The sequence below is a fragment of the Pristiophorus japonicus genome, chromosome 14 (genome assembly GCF_044704955.1).
Source record: "Pristiophorus japonicus isolate sPriJap1 chromosome 14, sPriJap1.hap1, whole genome shotgun sequence".
Taxonomy (NCBI): domain Eukaryota; kingdom Metazoa; phylum Chordata; class Chondrichthyes; family Pristiophoridae; genus Pristiophorus; species Pristiophorus japonicus.
The window spans coordinates 120,803,569-120,825,841 of NC_091990.1; the positions used below are offsets into that span (position 1 = coordinate 120,803,569).

The 22,273-nt window shown below is 44.9% G+C and overlaps 1 protein-coding gene, 1 long non-coding RNA gene and 1 pseudogene across 7 annotated transcripts in view; 1 reads left to right on the plus strand and 2 right to left on the minus strand.

Annotated features, from left to right (window-relative positions):
• Positions 1-1,604: 1,604 nt before the first annotated feature.
• On the minus strand, positions 1,605-1,843 carry LOC139280364 (U2 spliceosomal RNA; annotated as a pseudogene).
• A 1,372-nt stretch (positions 1,844-3,215) lies between these two features.
• On the minus strand, positions 3,216-10,338 carry LOC139279479 (uncharacterized). Its single transcript, XR_011596483.1, has 3 exons — positions 9,978-10,338; positions 6,645-6,783; positions 3,216-6,510 (listed from the first exon to the last, which is right to left on the minus strand). It is a non-coding gene; the product is annotated as an uncharacterized lncRNA (long non-coding RNA).
• Positions 10,339-10,492: 154 nt separating this feature from the next.
• Positions 10,493-22,273, plus strand: part of LOC139280076 (uncharacterized) — a 161,031-nt gene continuing 149,250 nt past the window's right edge. For all 6 annotated transcript variants that reach the window (XR_011596612.1, XR_011596613.1, XR_011596614.1 and 3 more), the window contains exon 1: positions 10,493-10,719. The gene's annotated coding sequence lies outside the window, so the exon portion shown is untranslated. The remainder of the gene's footprint in view (positions 10,720-22,273) is intronic.

Sequence of the window (22,273 nt, forward strand, 5' to 3'; positions counted from 1 at the left end):
TAAGACAACCCCTTCATGTCAGGAATCAACCTCGTGAACCTTCTCTGAATTGCCTCCAATGCAAGTATATCCCGCCCAAAATAAGAAGACTAAAACTGTATGCAGTACTCCAGGTGTGGCCTCACTAATACCCTGTACAGTTGTCGCAGGACTTTCCTACTTTTATACTCCATTCCCCTTGCAATAAAGGCCAATATTCCATTTGCCTTCCTAATTACTTGCTGTACCTGCATACTAACTTTTTATGTTTCATATACAGGGACCCCCAGATCCCCAGAAAGCCCAGAGAAACAGTGTAATTAGCCGTGCACAATTGAGCCATTCAATCCCAAGATGCTTAGGCTGCAATTGATTGGCAACAAAATTCTCATGGTTCGCTGATGCGTAAGGCTGGCAGATCTATTGGGGGTGAGGTTGGGGTAATTGAGACTCAAAGAGGAGAAGGCCATTTTAAACCTGCGTTACGTTCCACCCTAAATTCTGCAGTAAGTAAGGCCTGTCTCAGCTAAGATGGAGCCATTCCAATGATGGGATAACATCCAGAGGCCTGGACTGATGATCCAGCGATGTGAGTTCAAATCCCACCATGACAGCTGGGGAATTTAAATTCAGTTAATTAAATAAATCTGGAATAAAATGCTATTATCCATAATACCACAAAACTACCAGATTGTTATAAAAACCCAACCAGTTCACTAATGTCCTTTAGGGAAGGAAATCTGCCGTACTTCCCTGGTCTGGGCCTATATGTGACTCCAGACCCACAGCAATGTGGTTGACTCTTAACTGCCCTCTGAAATGGCCTGGCAAGCCACTCTGTTGTATTCAAGAAGGTGTCGCACTACTACCTTCTCAAGGCAATTAGGGACGGGCAATAAATGCTGGCCTTGCCAACGACGCCCAGATCCCATGTATGAATTTTTTTTTAAATAAAAATTTAAGCCCTAAATTTCAATACTTTTCTCCTAAGATCCATTGATCTAATTGATAATATTATAAAACAAGAGTAACTTAGAGTAGCAGCTGAGGAAAGCTAATGCCAGGATCGTGAAGATGGGTTTCTGTGTTTCGTTGTGCTGTTAGATAAAGGTTTATTAGTGTACTTTAGATTGGTCTTTCGGCAAAAATTTATTTGGGAAATTTCCCTTGAGACTAGGGAATTTCCCTAAAAGGAAGGAGAAGGTTCCAAATGGATTTCCTCACAAGGATTCCCATCTTCATGATTTATTCGTTGGAGAAGAAAGATGAGGAACATCAGGCAACCTGGGAAGTTACAGCAGCACTGCAGGAAATCTAGACCCTCCAACAGATACCCAGCCACTAGGGTACTTAGCCTGAGAAGGACATTTCTTAATATCTTTTAAAATTAATTCAGGGGATATGGGCATCGCTGGCAAGGCCAGCATTTATTGCCCATCCCTAATTGTCCTTGAGAAGGTGGTGGTGAGCCCCCTTTTTGAACCGCTGCAGTCTTTATTTATTTTTTTTATTTTTTTAAATTCGTAGCCAATCGTTCCAATTCTTTGTCAAATCACAAATGCCAGAGGTCACCTTGCACACGCCAAGGATCACTCTGCGCCAATGCTCTTAGCCAAAAGGCCTAGAGCCACTGCACCGTTCCTGGAAGTACTGCAATACCAGGTTCGTGCCATGGAGGTGGATGGGTCAGGTCCCCCACACACCTCCGTGGAGGTGGATGGGTCAAGCCACCCCACCCACCTCCTGTTTCCAAAAAAGCAAGCATATACCTTCCTGATCCAGGGAGAACCACCCGGAGGTCATGGTGGCTACTCCCCTGTCAGGTCAGTTACGCATGATCTTAGCCAAAAGGCCGAGAAGCAGTCTTTATTTATTTATTTATTTTTTTTTAAATTTGTAGCCAATCGTTCCAATTCTTTGTCAAATCACAAACGCCAGAGGTCACCTTGCACATGCCAAGGATCACTCTGCGCCAATGCTCTTAGCCAAAAGGCCTAGAGCCACTGCACCGTTCCTGGAAGTACTGCAATACCAGGTTCGTGCCATGGAGGTGGATGGGTCAGGTCCCCCACACACCTCCGTGGTGAAGGTGCTCCCACAGTGCTGTTAGGGAGGGAGTTCCAGGATTTAGACCCAGTGACGATGAAGGAACGGCGATATACTTCCAAGTCAGAATGGTGTGTGATTTGGAGGGGAATTTGGAGGTGATGGCGGTAGAGGTCACGGGTTTGGGAGGTACTGTCGAAGAAGCCTTGCCGAGTTGCTGCAGTGCCTCTTGTAGATAGTACACACTGCAGCCACGGTGCGCCGGTGTGGAGAGAGTGAATGTTTAAAGTGGTGCGTGGGGTGTCAATATGTACAGTTAAGTCAGGAGGCCCGCTGTGTTCAGTGGAACGTGTGCGAAGGTTGATGAATTTTCCACATGCTCTGGGATGCTCAGCAGAGTGGAGAACCTCACTTTGATAGTGCCGCAGAGGATGACATTGGACTCTGCCAGCATCCCTAACATCTGCTATACATCTCCAATGAGTCTTTGCAGTGCTTTCATATAGTTCCGATATTTTGAAATCATTTTTTGTTTAGATGGCAGGACCCATGAGATCATCGTCTGAAACCTCAATAACTAGTGTCTCCACTCAGGTGCATTATGTTCCACCACTATTGCCTCATCCTCTGACTTCTCTGTGAATCATCCTTTGTCAATTCCTTCATCTAGACTATCTGCATCTTAGCCTATCTGAGCTGGTTGTCCTTGACCAATAGCACTTACCGAACAGCAACCATCTGTGGGTGTAGGCCCTCCCATACCCATCCCGTACAGCATTGACTGAGTGAGTTCTAAGGATTTGCTTTGCCTTCGCCTCCAAGTATCCCTCCTGCCTGTAGCTTGATCCACATCTGAAATTATCCATGACAAAAGAATGCTTGTTAGTGCCAATCCCACTCAGTTGAATTTGGACAGAGGTAACTTTGTTTAAGTTGAGTGGGACGACCCACTGATGTAGGGTTGCGTCACATATTCTTTATTTCTTTCTACAGCGTTGGGTGAAGCCAAGTTGCAGTGATTGATTGAAGCGAATCTTATCCTAAGTTTCACTCTGTATGTTTGCCTCACAGTGGAGTAAAGCAGCTGAATGATTTCAAACCAAGCTATGCCTCACCTAGTTTAACTCACTCTGCTGTCAGAGAGATAGAAAAAATGCACCTGCAAAAGACACGGATGGAGATCTGTAGTTTTTATCACAAAGAGATTTAATTGTTACGCCCCGGGCCCCGCTATCAGAGAACAGCATGAGTCAGGGCCTATGGGCTCAATTTTCCCCAGTATTTGCTCTGTTTTTTTTGGAGTAGGCTGCTTTTTCTGGCCTAACTTAAAAATCCCCAGTTTCCCCAATGAATTTGCACCAGCGTAACTCACTTAGTTACGTTTTTTTAGGTACAATTATTTTTGCTCAAAAGGGGGCATTATCAGCCACCTACGCCAGTTCTGGCCATTTAGGCAACTTTGGCCAGTGTGTTAAAAAGGCAAGCCTGAAGGCTCAGTGCCTCAATGCGAGGACTATTCAGAATAAGGTGGACGAATTAACTGCAGATAGCAGTTAACGGATACGATGTGGTTGGCATCACGGAGACATGGCTCCAGGGTGACCAAGGCTGGGAACTCAACATCCAAGGGTATTCAACAATTAGGAAGGATAGACAGAAAGGAAAAGGAGGCGGGGTGGCATTGCTGGTTAAAGAGGAAATTAATGCAATTGTAAGGAAAGACATTAGCTTGGATGATGTGGAATCGGTATGGGTGGAGCTACGGAATACCAAAGGGCAGAAAATGTTAGTGGGAGTTGTGTACAGACCTCCAAACAGTGGTAGTGATGTTGGGGAGGGCATCAAACAGGAAATTAGGGGTGCATGCAATAAAGGTGCAGCAGTTATCATGGGTGACTTTAATATGCACATAGATTGGGCTAACCAAACTGGAAACAACACGGTGGAGGAGGATTTCCTGGAGTGCATAAGGGATGGTTTTCTAGATCAATATGTCGAGGAACCAACTAGGGGAGAGGCCACCTTAAACTGGGTGTTGTGTAATGAGAGAGGATTAATTAGCAATCTCGTTGTGCGAGGCCCCTTGGGGAAGAGTGACCATAATATGGTGGAATTCTACATTAGGATGGAGAATGAAACAGTTAATTCAGAGACCATGGTCCAGAACTTAAAGAAGGGTAACTTTGAAGATATGAGGCGTGAATTGGCTAGGATAGATTGGCGAATGATACTTAAGGGGTTGACAGTGGATGGGCAATGGCAGACATTTAGAGATCGCATGGATGAACTACAACAATTGTACATCCCTGTCTAGCATAAAAATAAAAAAGGGAAGGTGGCTTAACCGTGGCTATCAAGGATAAATCAGGGATAGTATTAAAGCCAAGGAAGTGGCATACAAATTGGCCAGAAATAGCAGCGAACCCGGGGACTGGAGCAATTTAGAACTCAGCAGAGGAGGACAAAGGGTTTGATTAGGGCAGGGAAAATAGAGTAGGAGAGGAAGCTTGCAGGGAACATTGAAATGGACTGCAAAAGCTTCCATAGATATGTAAAGAGAAAAAAGTTAGTAAAGACAAACATAGGTCCCCTGCAGTCCGAATCAGGGGAAGTCATAACTGGGAACAAAGAAATGGCAGACCAATTGAACAAGTACTTTGGTTTGGTATTCACTAAGGAGGACACAAACAACCTTCCGGATATAAAAGGGGTCAGAGGGTCTAGTAAGAAGGAGGAACTGAGGGAAATCTTTATTAGTCGGGAAATTGTGTTGGGGAAATTAATGGGATTGAAGGCCGATAGATCCCCAGGGCCTGATGGTCTGCATCCCAGAGTACTTAAGGAGGTGGCCTTGGAAATAGCGGATGCATTGACAGTCATTTTCCAACATTCCATAGACTCTGGATCAGTTCCTATGGAGTGGAGGGTAGCCAATGTAACCCCACTTTTTAAAAAAGGAGGAGAGATAAAACGAAATTATAGACTGGTCAGCCTGACATCGGTAGTGGGTAAAAGACGGAATCAATTATTAAGGATGTCATAGCAGCACATTTGGAAAGAGGTGACATGATAGGTCCAAGTCAGCATGGATTTGTGAAAGGGAAATCATGCTTGTCAAATCTTCTAGAATTTTTTGAGGATGTTTCCAGTAGAGTGGACAAGGGAGAACTAGTTGATGTGGTGTATTTGGACTTTCAGAAGGCTTTCGAAGGTCCCACACAAGAGATTAATGTGCAAAGTTAAAGCACATGGGATTGGGGGTAGTGTGCTGACGTGGATTGAGAACTGGTTGTCAGACAGGAAGCAAAGAGTAGGAGTAAATGGGGACTTTTCAGAATGGCAGGCAGTGACTAGTGGGGTACCGCAAGGTTCTGTGCTGGGGCCCCAGCTGTTTACATTGTACATTAATGATTTAGACGAGGGGATTAAATGTAGTATCTCCAAATTTGCGGATGACACCAAGTTGGATGGCAGTCTGAGCTGCGAGGAGGATGCTATGAGGCTGCAGAGTGACTTGGATAGGTTAGGTGAGTGGGTAAATGCATGGCAGGTGAAGTATAATGTGGATAAATGTGAGGTTATCCACTTTGGTTGTAAAAACAGAGAGACAGACTATTATCTGAATGGTGACAGATTAGGAAAAGGGGAGGTGCAACGAGACCTGGGTGTCATGGTACACCAGTCATTGAAGGTTGGCATGCAGGTACAGCAGGCGGTTAAAAAAGCAAATGGCATGTTGGCCTTCATAGCGAGGGGATTTGAGTACAGGGGCAGGGAGGTGTTACTACAGTTGTACAGGGCGTTGGTGAGGCCACACCTGGAGTATTGTGTACAGTTTTGATCTCCTAACTTGAGGAAGGACATTCTTGCTATTGAGGGAGTGCAGCGAAGGTTCACCAGACTGATTCCCGGGATGGCGTGACTGACATATGAAGAAAGACTGGATCAACTGGGCTTGTATTCACTGGAGTTCAGAAGAATAAGAGGGGATCTCATAGAAACGTTTAAAATTCTGACGGGTTTAGACAGGTTAGATGCAGGAAGAATGTTCCCAATGTTGGGGAAGTCCAGAACCAGGGGTCACAGTCTAAGGATAAGGGGTAAACCATTTAGGACCGAGATGGGGAGAAACCTCTTCACCCAGAGAGTGGTGAACCTGTGGAATTCTCTACCACAGAAAGCTGTTGAGGCCAATTCACTAAATATATTCAAAAAGGAGTTAGATGTAGTCCTTACTACTAGGGGGATCAAGGGGTATGGCGAGAAAGCAGGAATGGGGTACTGAAGTTGCATGAAGGGGCTGTCAACTCCATGACCGCCACCTCCTCAAGATTCAGTAGAACAGCGTGGCCTTCATCTATCTCCATCCCCTCCCACTCCCCCTCCCCCCCATGTTGGTCTGGAGCGTTGGATTGGAAAATGTTCTCCTCTTCAGCTCATCCACATCTGAATCTTCTTCTACATCTTCAGGATTGGCCTCAAGTTCTGCAAAATATAACAGAACAGTCAACTGGTTAGCAGCAGAGAAGGGGGCAGGATGGGTGGCATGAGTAGGCTCACACATTGTAGGCCAGGCAGCAGGTTGATTTGAAGGGCCACGATGAATTTACAGGACTTACCCTCTCCATCGAATGTGGGTCCAGCTTGTGCAGTATTCATCGCTTTTCTCCAGGCAAGACCCATCAAAGCAGCGACCCTTTCTTCCAAGGGTGTCAGCGGGTGCAGATTTGCCGGGCCTCCTCCTGTTTGAGTTCTTTCCTTTTGTTGGAACAAATGCAGGGAGACAGAGAGAAACAAAAAGGAGACAAAAGCAAAAGACAGAAAGGAGATGAGTAAAAGTGGAGGGCAGAGAAACCCAAGGCAAAAAACAAAAAGGGCCAGTGAATATAAAGCGGCTGCAGGAGGGGTCAAAACTAAAAATCATGGTTTAAAAACTAGGATTAAAACACTCTACCTAAATACCCGCAGCATTCGAAATAAAGTAAATGAGTTGACGGCACAAATCATTACAAATGGGTATGATTTGGTGGCCATTACAGAAACGTAGTTGCAGGGTGGCCAAAACTGGGAATTAAACATACAGGAGTATCTAACGATTCGGAAAGATAGACAAGAAGGGAAAGGAGGTGGGGTAGCTCTGTTAATAAAGGATGATATCAGGGCAGTTGTGAGAGACGATATTGGCTCTATTGAACAAAATGTTGAATCATTGTGGGTGGAGATTAGAGATAGTAAGGGGAAAAAGTCACTGGTGGGCGTAGTTTATAGGCCCCCAAATAATAACTTCACGGTGGGGCGGGCAATAATCAAGGGAATAATGGAGGCATGTGAAAAAGGAATGGCAGTAGTCATGGGGAATTTTAACCTACATATCGATAGGTCAACTCAAATCGCACGGGGTAGCCTGAAGGAGGAATTCATAGAATGCATACGGGATTGTTTCTTAGAACAGTATGTAACAGAACCTACAAGGAAGCAAGCTATCTTAGATCTGGTCCTGTGTAATGAGACAGGAAAAATAAACGATCTCCTCGTAAAAGATCCTCTCGGAATGAGTGATCACAGTATGGTTGAATTTGTAATACAGATTGAGGGTGAGGAAGTTGTGTCAGAAACGAGCGTACTATGCTTAAACAAAGGGGACTACAGTGGGATGAGGGCAGAGTTGGCTATAGTAGGCTGGAAACACAGACTAAACGGTGGCACAATTGAGGAACAGTGGAGAACTTTTAAGGAGCTCTTTCATAGTGCGCAACAAAAATATATTCCAGTGAAAAAGAAGGGCGGTAAGAGAAGGGATAACCAGCCGTGGATAACCAAGGAAATAAAGGGGAGTATCAAATCAAAGACCAATGCGTATAAGGTGGCCAAGGTTAGTGGGAAACTAGAGGATTGGGAAAATTTTAAACAACAGCAAAGAATGACTAAAAAAGCAATAAAGAAAGGACAGATCAATTACGAAGGTAAACTTGCACAAAACATAAAAACAGATAGTAAAAGCTTTTACAGATATATAAAACGGAAAAGAGTGACTAAAGTAAATGTTGGTCCCTTAGAAGATGAGAAGGGGGATTTAATAATGGGAAATGTGGAAATGGCTGAGACCTGAAACAATTATTTTGCTTCGGTCTTCACAGTGGAAGACACAAAAACCATGCCAAAAATTGCTGGTCACAGGAATGTGGGAAGGGAGGACCTTGCGACAATCATTATCACTCGGGGGGTAGTGCTGGACAGGCTAATGGGACTCAAGGTAGACAAGTCCCCTGGTCCTGATGAAATGCATCCCAGGGAATTAAAAGAGATGGCAGAAGTTATAGCAGATGTATTCGTTATAATCTACCAAAATTCTCTGGACTCTGGGGAGGTACCAGCGGATTGGAAAGCAGCAAATGTAACGCCTCTGTTTAAAAAAGGGGGCAGACAAAAGGCAGGTAACTATAGGCCAGTTAGTTTAACATCTGTAGTGGGGAAAATGCTTGAAACTATCATTAAGGAAGAAATAGCAGGACATCTAGATAGGAATAGTGCAATCAAGCAGACGCAGCATGGATTCATGAAGGGGAAATCATGTTTAACTAATTTAATAGAATTCTTTGAGGATATAACGAGCATGGTGGATAGAGGTGTACCGATGGATGTGGTGTATTTAGATTTCAAAAGGCATTCGATAAGGTGCTGTACAAAAGGTTACTGCAGAAGATAGAGGTACGCGGAGTCAGAGGAAATGTATTAGCATGGATAGAGAATTGGCTAGCGATCAGAAAGCAGAGAGTCAGGATAAATGGGTCCTTTTCGGGTTGGAAATCGGTGGTTAGTGGTGTGCCACAGGGATCGGTGCTGGGACCACAACTGTTTACAATATACATCGATGACCTGGAAGAGGGGACAGAGTGTAGTGTAACAAAATTTGCAGATGACACTAAGATTAGTGGGAAAGCGGGTTGTATCGAGGACACAGAGAGGCTGCAAAGAGATTTGGATAGGTTAAGCGAATGGGCTAAGGTTTGGCAGATGGAATACAATGTCAGAAAGTGTGAGGTCATCCACCTTGGGGAAAAAAACAGTAAAAGGAAATATTATTTGAATGGGGAGAAATTACAACATGCTGAGGTGCAGAGGGACCTGGAGGTCCTTGTGCATGAATCCCAAAAAGTTAGTTTGCAGGTGCAGCAGGTAATCAGGAAGGCGAATGGAATGTTGGCCTTCCTTGCGAGAGGGATGGAGTACAAAAGCGGGAGGTCCTCCTGCAACTGTATAGGGTACTGCGTGCAGTTTTGGTCACCTTACTTAAGGAAGGGTATACTGGCTTTGGAGGGGGTACAGAGACGATTCACTAGGCTGATTCCGGAGATGAGGGGGTTACCTTATGATGATAGATTGAGTAGACTGGGTCTTTACTCGTTGGACTTCAGAAGGATGAGGGGTGATCTTATAGAAACATTTAAAATCATGAAAGGGATAGACGGGATAGAGACAGAGAGGTTGTTTCCACTGGTAGGGGAAACGAGAACTAGGGGGCACAGCCTCAAAATACGGGGGGAGCCAATTTAAAACCGAGTTGAGAAGGAATTTCTTCTCCCAGAGGGTAGTGAATCTGTGCAATTCTCTGCCCAAGCAAGCAGTTGAGGCTAGCTCATTGAATGTATTCAAGTCACAGATAGATAGATTTTTAACCAATAAGGGAATTAAGGGTTACGGGGAGAGGGCGGGTAAGTGGAGCTGAGTCCATGGCCAGATCAGCCATGATCTTATTGAATGGCGGAGCAGGCTCGAGAGGCTAGATGGCCTACTCCTGTTCCGAATTCTTCAGTTCTTATTATGTTCTTGTGTGCCAATTTCCTCTGCAAAGATGAAAATGCAACTTTTTAGAGAGAGTGTCTTTCTGCTGAGTGGGACATATACAGCAGGTCACATTTACAATTGTATGAATAAATAAAAATATTACTTACGCTAACTACTTGACCAAGGTCCTGCCATTTCTTTTTACACTGGCTTCCAGATCTCGTGGTATTCACCACTGCGCAGTAATCTTCTGCAACTTGGTTCCAGCGTTTCTTCATTTCTTTTGGTAGCACTTTTATGTGATCTCTGCTGGTATCCAGCTCCTGCCATCTGTTCTCAATCACAGTAACTAGTGTCTCCACTTCTTCCAGCAAGAAATTCTTTGTCCTTGGTCCGCATTAAATCTTCTATTGCTGTAGCTGCTCTCTGACTCACACAACACTTTTTCAATGGTCTGAGACACACACAGCACTGCTTCTATATTCAGCTGGGATTTTTCTAAACACAGCACTCTTTCTGGCACACACACACAAGCTGCTCTTTAAAAATGGCCGATTTCCAACTCGGAGCGCTACTGTGCATGCGCGGCCATTTCAGAGACATCAGGAACGTCAATTTTTTCCACCGCGCATGCGCAGAAATCCAGGCACATTTTTTCAATGCAGTCTGCAGGTTCCACCCCCCGAGGCGACAGGCCACGCTGCACGGCTGCAGAGTAGAGGTTAAGCATCAGGGAAACTCCGAAGATTTTTTCCTTGTGCATCTACTCACGTAATGAAGCAGCGCAACTCGGGCAAGTACACCAGAAATCGGGCTCGGTGAAAAGTGATTGCTAGTCAGATTGCTATCACACGCGACTGACGACACTGAACTTAGAAAGTTTTCTACGGCAGTGCTGAATTTGTAACAGTAAGTTAAGTGATTTTTCTGGAATGATATAAACTTTTTAACGTGTGTTATGTTTTGAATGTTATTTATAACTGTATACATTGAACTGAGCTGAGAAGCAAAATGGCAGCTGAAGGAATTATTTGAGTGACTTGATTGGTTAGTTTTGTGTTTCTTAAATTCTTGGTTCATGAATTATAGTCTTGAAAACAGTTCTTTCCTGATGACTAGCTCCTCACTGGTTCCTATTGCTTCTTTTCATTTATTCACATTCAATTAATTGGACATTTGATTGGAGTACGTGGTTATTTGAGCAAATGAAATGTTTCTTGCATTACAACAATGACTGCACTTCAAAAGTATTTCACTGGCTGTAAAGCGCTTTGGGACATCCTGAGGTTGTGAAAGGTGCTATAGAATTGCAAGACATTCTTCTAAATCCTGATGGCCCTGTGATCCTTTGAAGGTGTGCGACACCCTAAGGTGTGACGCCTTTGAAGTCATATTATCAGCAGTGATGACTTTGAAAGGTGTGACACTACAGATGCTACTAGACCCAAGGGGCTAGGAATTCATTAGAGCCCAGGAATGGGTGGTATCATTAGAAAAGTTTTAGAATTAGATTTAGGCGTTAATGCTTTAGACTGCACGCTAAATTTGTCCTCATTGCTCAATAAAATGAATGGAGTCCTACATCAAGGGGGCGAATTACCCCAGCGCCCTGTTTGGGGGTGGTAACCCAGACCCGGCTGTGAAATTGAGGTTACCGCCCCTGACAGGAAGTGAACTTTGTTTCACTTCCTGTTGGGGCAGTATGCGGGGTGCTATTCGGGGAGTATCGGCAATGCTACACAGCTTCTCTGAGTAGTGTTGATGTATTTTGGTGTCCCTTCCCTTCCGTTAAAAGAGAGGGCTGCTGCACACTCTCTCGGAACTCTGATGACCTCCACTGGGCTACCATGGTGGCGGGGTGCTGAGGCCGCAGTCCAGCATCCAAATGGTGTGCCGGGCTGCACGATGGTCAGGATGAGTGAAGGCTTCAACAAATGCTACATACCATCTGTACCACACTGGGTGAGGCTGGAGGTCTGTTTGGAGGAGGTGGCAAAATTCTGTGACCACCACCTTGGTGAAGTGAAGCCGTCTAATACACTGCTCCTCGCTTAATTGAAGGTAGGAGAAGTGCTGTCGGAATACCCTTGTGGCTAAGGCCTCCTGGTGTGAGCCCTGATGTCCCTTCTCATCCCTCTGTGCACATGTCTTCTTGTTCTCGCTGCCTACGCTTCTTCTGCCTTAAATCCTGGAGGGTCAGGTAGCATGTCAGTACAGCCTCCATTAATGTTGCCAAGTGTAACAGATTGACTCTTTGAACAATAAATGTAACTATTTGATAGTATAAAAGTAGCTACTTTGCAGTTGCCAGAAGACTGCTGATACAAAAGAAGCTTGAAATTACTCATAGAAACTGTTCAAGTGGGTGAAACTGACAAGAAACCACTGAAATTAGTCTGCCCTGACAGCTGGAAGTGATTAATGCTGAAAATGATTAGTGATAAATAACATCGTTGGAGCTGGCTCCCTGTCGCTGTCTGGTTGAAGCACTAAGGTAAGTGGTGATAATCAATTTTACAGATTGGACATCCAGTGAGCATTGCACACTCACTGACGTCACAATCTGCCTGGCGTTGAAGTCCCCGGCAGTACCTCCGACCGGCAGTGCAATGGGGGGGCGGGGGGGTAGAGTAACCATGCGGTGTTCGATTTGCCCTGCCCCCAGCATGACTGCATCAGTGCCCTGTTACCGCCATCTGCTGGGGCTAACAGGAGGTGCTACAGTACCAAATTTTCCCCCCAATGTTTTTTAATTATATAGATAGTACCCTCTCATTGACTGGAATTTTCAGAGGTAAGAATGGGTGCACTAGAGGTGTGGGGGTAAGTAAAAGTTGTGCAAATATAAAACCCACCTCCAACCCACTCACTTTCACCTTTCACTCAGGCATGACGGGGGGGATGGGCTTCCTACCCACTGCCAGGAGTCGGGTTGGCAATTTAAATATGATAATGAGGCCTGAAGCCTCTACTTTGATCTGCTTTGTGGATTTTACTGCAGTGGCCGGGTATCCCGTGGCTGCAATGAGGTTGCCCCAGCCTCGGGGAGCGATCCTTGTCAGCCGGGCAGAGCAGCAGTGCTCCCCCCAAGTTACCTCACCATCAGCCAGCCCCTCCCCGGGGTCCAGTATCCAATTCCCCCCACCTCCCCCCAGATATCGGACTGGAAAACCCCAAGCCTCCAAGGACCACGACTCCGCTCCGGGACCAGACCCCTGCCCCCGGGGATCGCATCCACCACCCCCACACCAGGGACAGGGATCGTATCCCCTGGGGATCGATGGGAGCGCCCCCTCAGGTTTGGAATCCCCCCCCTCAACCAGGGCCCAGCATCTACCTGGTCCTCTGGCCTCCTTGTCCGCATTCCCGCCCGACTGGAAGCCAGCCTGACAGTCAGACTGACCTCCTGATGGGGAACCCACCCTTCAAGTCTCATGCACTCTGTGGAATAAAAAAACCCGAACTTTCTGGATTCCCGTCGTCTCCAGGGTCCTGCCCGCACTGTGCGGTTGGGTCCCGGCAAAATCTAACCCATGGTGGAACATTGCATTCCATACCAAACAACAACAACCTGCATTTATGTAGCACCTTTAACATAGTAAAACATCCCAAAGCGCTTCACAAGAGCGTTAGCAAATAAAATCTGACACCAAGCCACATTAGGAGAAATTCGGACAGGTGACTAAATGGAAACAAAATCTCATTGCATTAGCTTCACTTATTCTGTAAAAATTCTATGTCAGTGTGAAGCACTATCCTTTCTGTCTTCCTGCTGATTTCATATATTCACATATAAACTAAATAACAATTTTTTCAACAGCCAGATTGGTCTGTCACAAAATACTTCCACATCACATAGCCGGATTCTGTTAAACATGTATTTCAAATTTAGATTCAGGTAGTCTTTGAAGGCCATTTTAATCAGTGGCCTTTGATGAAAAATCTTTACAGTATTTAATGGGAAATTAGTTATGTTTGAGTAAAAGGTGCAGCCTTCACTTTGAGCGCTGTTGTTGAGTATAATCTCTTTTACTGGTGTGGACGAGCTTGGACACGGGATATCACTGCAGAAGGTTTAAATAGCTGGATTACTGGTCACTGCCTTTCCATACACGCCGATATTTTTCTCAAATTTTCACAGGAAGAGCGCATGAATTATCTATACTTGTAAGGCCGACAAAAAAATGAGATTAGTGTTAGACTCAGAGAAACTCTTAGCAGTAATCCCTGAATACTTAATTTATTCAGCAAGGTGCATAACCAGTGTAATACAACATTTTCACATGAGCCATGCAGAAAATATAATTAGAGATGCTGCTTTTCAGCTCCCTGATGTCTCGATTGGTGAGTGTGCCATATGGTGAGTTTACATGCAACACAGTGTAGCAACATCTCAAGGTTGATCGCTGATCAGCACTGAGATTTTACCTTGAGTCAGCCCCAAAAGTACAGCATATCGCTCCCATCGTGGACATGACCTCCATTAGAGTCAACTAGATTGCCCGACTTTCAAATGGTAGGCTCAGGCCTAGAGCTTCATTGCGCTGATCACTGCAGGAGATCCTACTGCTTTTTGTGAAATGTTGTTACAATTTATATTAATGACTTGGATGAAGAGACCGAGTGTAATATAGCCAAGTTTGCTGATAATACAAAGATGGGTGGGAAAGCAAGTTGTGAGCAGGACACAAAGAATCTGCAAAGGGCTATAGATAGGCTAAGTGAGTGGGCAAACATTTGACAGATGAAGTATAATGTGGGAAAGTGTGAGGTTAGCCACTTTGGCAGGAAAAATAAAAAAGCAAATTATTATTTAAATGGAGAGAAATTACAAAATGCTGCAGCATAGAGGGACCTGGGGGTCCTGGTGCATGAAACGCAAAAAGTTAGTATACAGGTACAGCAAGTAATCAAGAAGGCAAATGGAATCGAAGGGTTCTGACGAAGGGTCATCGACCTGAAACATTAACTCTGTTTTCCTCTCCACAGCTGGTGCCTGACCCACTGAGATTTCCAGCATTTTCTGTTTTTATATTAGGCAAATGGAACGTTGGCCTTTATTGCAAGGGGGATAGAATATAAAAGCAGGGAAGTCCTGCTACAACTGTACAGGGTATTGGTGAGACCACACCTGGAGTATGGTACAGTTTTGGTCTCCTTATTTAAGGAGGGATATACTTCCATTGGAGGCAGTTCAGAGAAGGTTCAAAAGAACATAAGAACATAAGAAATAGGAGCAGGAGTAGGCCCCTCGAGCCTGCTCCACCATTTGATACGATCATGGCTGATCCGATCATGGACTCAGGTCCACTTCACTGCCACTCCCCATAACCTCTTAATCCCTTATCGGTTAAGAAGCTGTCGATCTCTGTCTTAAATTTATTCAATGTCCCGGCTTCCACAGCTCTCTGAGGTAGTGAATTCCACAGATTTACAACCCTCTGAGAGAAGAAATTACTCCTCATCTCAGTTTTAAATGGGTGGCCCCTTATTCTAAGATTATGCCCCCTAGTTCGAGACTCCCCCATCAGTGGAAACATCCTTTCTGCATCCATCTTGTCAAGACCCCTCATAATCTTATACGTTTAGATAAAATCATCTTTCATTCTTCTGAATTCCAATGAGTAGCGTCCCAACCTCCTCAACCTTTCCTCATAAGTCAACCCCCTCATCTCCGGAATCAACCTAGTGAAACTTCTCTGAACTGACTCCAAAGCAAGTATATCCTTTCGTAAATATGGAAACCAAAACTGTACGCAGTATTCCAGGTGTGGCCTCACCAATACCCTGTATAATTGTAGCAAGACTTCCCTGCTTTTATACTCCATCCCCTTTGCAATGAAGGCCAAGTTTCCATTGGCCTTCCTGATCACTTGCTGTACCTGCATACTAACCTTTTGTGTTTTATGCACAAGTACCCCTAAGTCCCGCTGTACTGCGGCACTTTGCAATTTTTCTCCATTTAAATAATGACTTGCTGTTTGATTTTTTTTTCTGCCAAAGTACATGACCTCACACTTTCCAATATTATACTCCATGTGCCAAATTTTTGCCCACTCACTTAGCCTGTCTATGTCCTTTTGCAGATTTTTTGTGTCCTCCTCACACATTGCTTTTCCTCCCATCTTTGTATCATCAGCAAACTTGGCTACGTTACACTCAGTCCCTTCTTCCAAGTCGTTAATATAGATTGTAAATAGTTGGGGTCTCAGCACTGATCCCTGCGGCACCCCACTAGTTACTGATTGCCAACCCAAGAACGAACCATTTATCCCGACTCTCAGTTTTCTGTTTGTTAGCCAATCCTCTATCCATGCTAATATATTACCCCAATCCTGTGAACTTTTATCTTGTGCAGTAATCTTTTCACTAGGTTGATTCCTGAGATGAAAGGGTTGTCATATGGGCCTGTACTCTTTGGAGTTTAGAAGAATGAGAGGTGATCTTATTGAAACATATAAGATACTGAGGGGGCTTGATAAGGTAGATGCAGAGAGAATGTTTCCACTCGTGGGGGAATCTAGAACTAGGGGGCATAGTTTAAGAATAAGGGATTGACCATTTAGAACTGAGATGAGGAGGAATTTCTTCTCTGAGGGTCATAAATCTATGGAATTCTCTGCCCCAGAAAGCTGTGGAGGCTGGATCATTGAATATATTTAAGGCGGAGATGGACAGATTTTTGAACGATAAGGGAGTAAGGGGTTATGGGGAGCGGGCAGGGAAGTGGAGCTGAGTCCAAAATCAGATCATTCATGATCTTATTGAATGGCGGAGCAGGCTCGAAGGGCCAAATGGCCTACTCCTGCTCCTATTTCTTATGTTCTTATGTTGTTGCTTAACTTCTTTCCATTTAGCTGCCCTGTGCTTGGAAAGGAGGGTCAGTCTGGCGTAGATCAATTAGCCGTTGACCTTAAGTGAACTTGGAGTCTGTATGTCGTGCAAACAGGTGCATGCCTGACACTGCTGATGCAAGTGGCAGGCAGCAAACAATAGCAACACACTGAGGCTGAAGTATCCCTTGATGACAGGTGCAAGTGCAAAAATAAAACAATTATACTTGCGAATTTAGATGGCTATTTATATTAAAAAAGAAAGACTTGCATTTGTACAGCTCCTTTTACGACCACCATCTCAAAGTGCTTTACAGCCAATGAAGTACTTTTTGGAATGTAGTAACTGTTGTAATGTGGGAAATGCGGCAGCCAATTTGCGCACAGCAAGCTCCCACAAACAGCAATGTGATAATAACCAGATAATCTGTTTTTTTGTTATGTTGATTGAGGGATAAATATTGGCCAGAACATCAGGGATAACTCCCCTGCTCTTCTTCGAAATAGTGCCATGGGATCTTTTACATGCACCTGAGAGAGCAGACGGGACCTCCGTTTAACGTCTCATCCAAAAGACGGCACCTTTGACAGTGCAGCACTCCCTCAGTACTGCACTGGGAGTGTCAGCCTAGAGTTTTGTGCTGAAGTCCCTGGAGTGGGACTTCAACCCACAAATTTTCTGAATCAGAGGCGAGAGTGCTACCCACTGGTTTGCACATCTCCATAACATATAAGCACTAGACACTCTCCATAATCCTATCTAGAAAACTGTACTGCAGGTTATAGTGTGTTGATCCATTCCAGGTTTTGCATCTGACACTTGCTGTGTTGTATTGATCCAGTCTACCTTTCCACTTTTTGTATCTGACACTAGCAAGTCAGCAGCAGGCATCAACGAGCACTAGTTGTGCTAGCAGAGGCATTTTCACCATTGAATTTGTGGCGATCTCATCTGCATGTGTCCTAGGAGACGATGTTTCATATATTGTCTCCATTGTTGAATGAGACATAAACAGTGCATGTCACATTATGTAGCGTTATAGGGCTAAAAATAGCCCGGTTTGAGGCGTTGATACCACCTGGTCGCTAACTTTAGTGCCGAGTGACGTTTACCGCCTCCAACCAGGATATTCACTATTAGCGCCCCAATGGAGAGTGGAGCACTAAGGGAAGTGTTCCACACCCCTTTCCGGAGGCCAACCCAGATTCTTGGGGCACTATCGCGGGAGCGCTGCTGAAATTCTGGCAGAAGGAAACCGGTATCCCAGCGCCTAAAGGGGAGGTCAGCTGGATCACCCGAAAACTGGAAGGCAAGGCAGCTAAACAACGGTGTCCAGCATCTAAGAGAGATGCAGTCATGGAAAATAAATTAATTTTAACCACCCACCAGCGGACATATCGCCCCGGCAGCTTCTCTGTGATGCCTGCTTTCCCTGTTGGAATTAGCGCCGGGCGCTACGGCAGGCGAAAGCATTCAAGTTCGCGACCATGGCACACTCGCTGATGTCCCCAAGTGGATGGCTCTAGAGTGCGTCGCACTAACTCCTAGCGCCATCGTTAAACCTCCACTGAAGGTGGCGGGCAGCGCTGCCAGCGCGGCGCTCGGTCGGTAAGAGCCTAATGGCCCGTTAGCGACCCTCTCGGATGCTAATGGTGGTGCTAAGCCACCGAATCTTTAGCCCATAGAGTTGGGATGCTGCAATGTCAAGCCCGAGGTTTGTCTCTAAAATCTTTGGGGAAGATGAGGAGAATCTATTTTTTTAATTCAGCGTGGTGTTAACATCTGGAATGCACTGCCTGATAGGGTAGTGGAGGCAGATTCCACTTTCAGAAGGGAATTGGAAATATACTTGAAGAGGAAACATTTGCAGTGCATGGGGGAAAGAGCAGGGGAGTGGGATTAATCAGAGAGCTCGTTCAAAGAACCAGCACAGGCACGATGGGCCGAATAGCCTCCTTCTGTGCTGTAAGTTTCTCTGAAGACTTGTTGTAACATTATAGTTTCTCGGTATCACACAATGTAGAATTGTGGCTGTTTGTAAGTAATGTGGATGTCATTTAAATTGACGGGGGCTTGTGATGTCACAAATATTATCAAGAGCCCCAGCACTCTAAGCTTTTCGTGCACTCGATCTCATACTTTTTAAATCCCTGGCATAATTACATTGATTGAACACTGCGCAACACTCTTACCATGAGTACAGCATAATACTGCCGTGTGGTTCACAGGAGAGCACTATAGGAGAATTATATTGCAATTGGAAAGTAATGTTATAAGGCAACTGGGACACTGGTATATGTTATGAAGCAATCTATCCCAAGAAACCATTGTAATGCTCAAAGATAAGTATCTTCCATTCTCTGAAAAGCCTTCAGCCATTTTTTAGTTACCTACTCGAAGCCCTTTTGTTTTTGGATTCAAATGCACTTTGATGTCATATATTTAGTGTAAAGTCCATGGGCTAAGCTGCTAAAGGGTCAGGGTGGAGCGTACGCACAACACCAACCCTATCATGACCCTACCATGATGCATTCCTTGGGTCATGGAGACGGCACTCTTTGATCCTGTGAGTAGCCCTAAGCACTGTCAGAGTGGTGCTGCAGCATTAGAAGAGGTGGAAGCCAGGTTAAAGGGATGGAGCATCCCCCCCATCACTGTCCCCTCCCCCCCCCGAGACCTCAGCTGAGGTCTTTAGCGGGTAATGGATTGTGACAAAATGGAGGGAGCGTAGATTGCTACAACGTCCTGTCATTCCATCAGGGAGATTCCCACTGCTATCCCAGAGACTACCGCCAGACTTTACCCAGGGGTCCCGGGGAGCAGCCGAGCCAAGTGCGGACTGGAGGGAAGTGGGTCGAGAACCTGCTCACTTGCCAGCACCTCCATGTGGTGGTTGGGGAAGGGCCGGCTAATGGATGGGGTGGGAGGGAAATTCAGGTTGAGGCGGTGAGGTGGCAGTCAGCCTCATTGTCAAAGTTTGCCCCTTTCCTGCCGTTCCCTCCACCATCGGCGCACCGTGGCTGCAGTGTGTACCATCTACAAGATGCACTGCAGCAACTCGCCAAGGCTTCTTCAGCAGCGCCTCCCAAACCCGCGACCTGTACCACCTAGAAGGACGAGGGCAGCAGGCGCATGGGAACACCACCACCTCCACATTCCCCTCCAAGTCACACACCATCCTGACTTGGAAATATATCGCTGTTTAATCATCGTCACCGGGTCAAAATCCTGGAACTCCCTCCCTTCAGCACTGTGGGAGCATCTTCACCACACGGACTGCAGCGGTTCAAGAAGACGGCTCACCACCACCTTCTCAAGGAAAATTAGGGATGGACAATAAATGCCGGCTTTGCCAGCACCGCCCACATCCTGTGACTGAATTGTTTTTAAATCCTGCCCAATTTCGGGTGCAATAGCGGCAGAGCATCCAGCCCTCGATGTTTTTTTGATTAAGTCATGAATTGATGGTATTCCTTAGGATGCGAGTGTGAGCTGTTTGCATCTGCTGCAGTTTTGCAGCCTTTACTCTATTACAGTGGTCTTCAATTCTTGTCAAACCAATTTAAAAGAAAGAAAGACTTGCATTTATATAGCGTATTTCATGACCACCAGACATCTCAAAGCGCTTTACAGCCAATGAAATACTTTTTGAATTGTAGTCACTGTGGTAATGTGGGAAACGCAGCAGCCAACTTGCGCACAGCAAGCTCCCACAAACAGAAATGTGCTGATGACCAGATAATCTGTTTTTGTTATGTTGATAGAGGGATAACTATTGGCCAGGACACCAGGGATAACTCCCCTGCTCTTCTTCGAAATAGTGCAATGGGATCTTTTACGGCCACCTGAGAGAACAAACGGGGTCTCGGTTTAATGTCTCATCCGAAAGACAGCACCTCCAACAGTGCAACTCTTCGCCAGCACTAAACTGGGAGTGTCAGCCTAGATCTATGTGCTCAAGTCCCTGGAGTGGGACTTCAACCCACAACCTTCTGATTCAGAGGCGAGTGTGCTACCTACTGAGCCACAGCTGACACTGCAATTTAGCAGAAACGAAACTGGCACTGAACAGATTAAACCGATGTGGCGTTCGGAAGGAAACTTGTGATTATAATGCAAAATTAGTCGGTGTGAAGAATCTCTCAGTTTCTGTTGTTTTACAAATAACCCACATCAGAAGTAACTCGAAATGAGACTGAAGATTCCTGAGAAAGTCAATATTGTTATAGTAGGATCCGTCGAAAGGCCAGAAGTGTTTCATGAATGACCTATGAAAAGGCTTAATGAGTATAATGAGGAGGCTGACAGTGGACATTCAGAAAATACTGTTTAAAAAAGCTAGTTGAAGGCATTGTCTTGAAGGAACTCCTGACTGCTCCTCCAATTCTGCCATCTTGAGCATCCCCCAAATTTAAGTGCTCCATTATTGGTGGCTGTGCCTTCAGCTGCCTCGGCCCTAAGCTCCAGAAATCCCTCCTTAAACCTCCCTGCCTCTCTATCTTCCTCTCCAGCTTTAAGACGCTCCTTAAAACCTATCTCTTTGACCAAGCTTAGGGTCATCTGCCCTAATATTGCCTTATACAATATATAAGTGGACGAAGGGTCGGTGACCCAAAACGTTAACTCTACTTTTCTCGCCACAGATGCTGCCTGACCCGTTGGGATTTCCAGCATTTTCTGTTTTTATATCTAATATTGCCTTATGTGGCTCGGTGTTACATTTTGTTTGATAACACTCCTGTGAAGCGCTTTGCGGCATTTGCCTATGTTAAAGGCGCTATATAAATGCAAGTTGTTGCTGTTGTGTAGGAGTAGTAAGAGGGATCATCAATCTGCAACAAGAATGTTAAACCCTTACATCTCCAGCACTGTAACTTCATACAACTTTTATAAAATGAAAATGGACTTTTAATAGAGCTTTTTAATATTTTTTAATAATGAATGTTTCGTTATTTTATTGGAGCAAGCTGTGAGAATGGTGTCGGCCACATCGGAGTATAAATATCAGGACGGTTTATGCAACCAATTTTAGACTGGAATGGCCTGACGATAGCTTTCACGATGATATTGTCAGTATAAATATGGGTCCTGAAAATACTGCCATGCAACTGACAGCAAAAAATGTCAATACGGTTTCCCTTGGTGACAGGTGTCATCGTTGGTTGCATGAAAAAATTAAAGGTAGCACTTTTTCTATAACGTTCCTTCGGGAACTTCGCAGAAATTGTATTGTAATATGTAACGTAGTGATTCATTCATTCCATATTCTATAGCTGCCACAGGATATGGTCTATTGATCCCATTCTAAGTCTGTATCAGCTAACAGCACAGTCTGATTCTACAAGAGTACAGTGTGGAATTTATACATTTATCTTGTGACTGTGTAATGCTCACACTATACTATTGCATGAAGGAGACATTCACAAATGCCTGCCACTATCTGGCCAATCAATCAAGCACAATAGTACTGGCATTATAATTGTTCAGATGAAAGGAGAATGCCGTTTGCAAAATCCTTTGAATACTGAAATAATTCTCAGCTTTCACAATACGCACCTTTTCCTCATAATATCAGAAAACATAAATTCTATGAATCTCTGGAACTAGAGGAGTAGACATTGTCAAAAAG